This window comes from Triticum dicoccoides, chromosome 3B, assembly GCF_002162155.2.
Source record: "Triticum dicoccoides isolate Atlit2015 ecotype Zavitan chromosome 3B, WEW_v2.0, whole genome shotgun sequence".
Lineage (NCBI taxonomy): Eukaryota > Viridiplantae > Streptophyta > Magnoliopsida > Poales > Poaceae > Triticum > Triticum dicoccoides.
The window spans coordinates 585894526-585895065 of record NC_041385.1 but is presented as its reverse complement, the minus strand read 5'-3'; positions in this window follow the sequence as shown (position 1 = coordinate 585895065).

Genomic DNA, 540 nt, shown 5'->3' with positions numbered 1-540 from the left:
TTCATTTGTATTTTCAAGAAAAAAAATAACATAACAATATATATTGACAAAGAACACAATTTCCAACAATATCATAAGGTAGCAATCATGTAGCAAGTTCATTTGGCACATCCAAAAGCAATCACCAATACATGTCTTTCACATACAAATAACCAATGAAAGTGTGATCCCTCAATATGCCACACAAGCTAAAGAACGCTGCTCTTTCAAACCTTAGCATGTTTTTGCATAACACATTACTTTGCCAAATTTTCTGGTTTAGATAATCATATCTGATTCGATCTCTTTCATGCATTGGGCCATAGGAAATACATGGTCTTCTCTTCCTTATAATTGCCCGAACAATGACTGCCATTGCAGCTAGTGCAACAAAAACAGCTGCTCCCCTAGCCATCCTTTTTCTTTTGTTCATCTTGCTGACCATCTACAAGTGATGCATACAGTCAAAAATATATGACTACCAATGACTTGTAACCATGGATCTGGTGAGTACACAGCAGCACTTATTGATATTTTTTGGGTAACCATAGATCTACACAA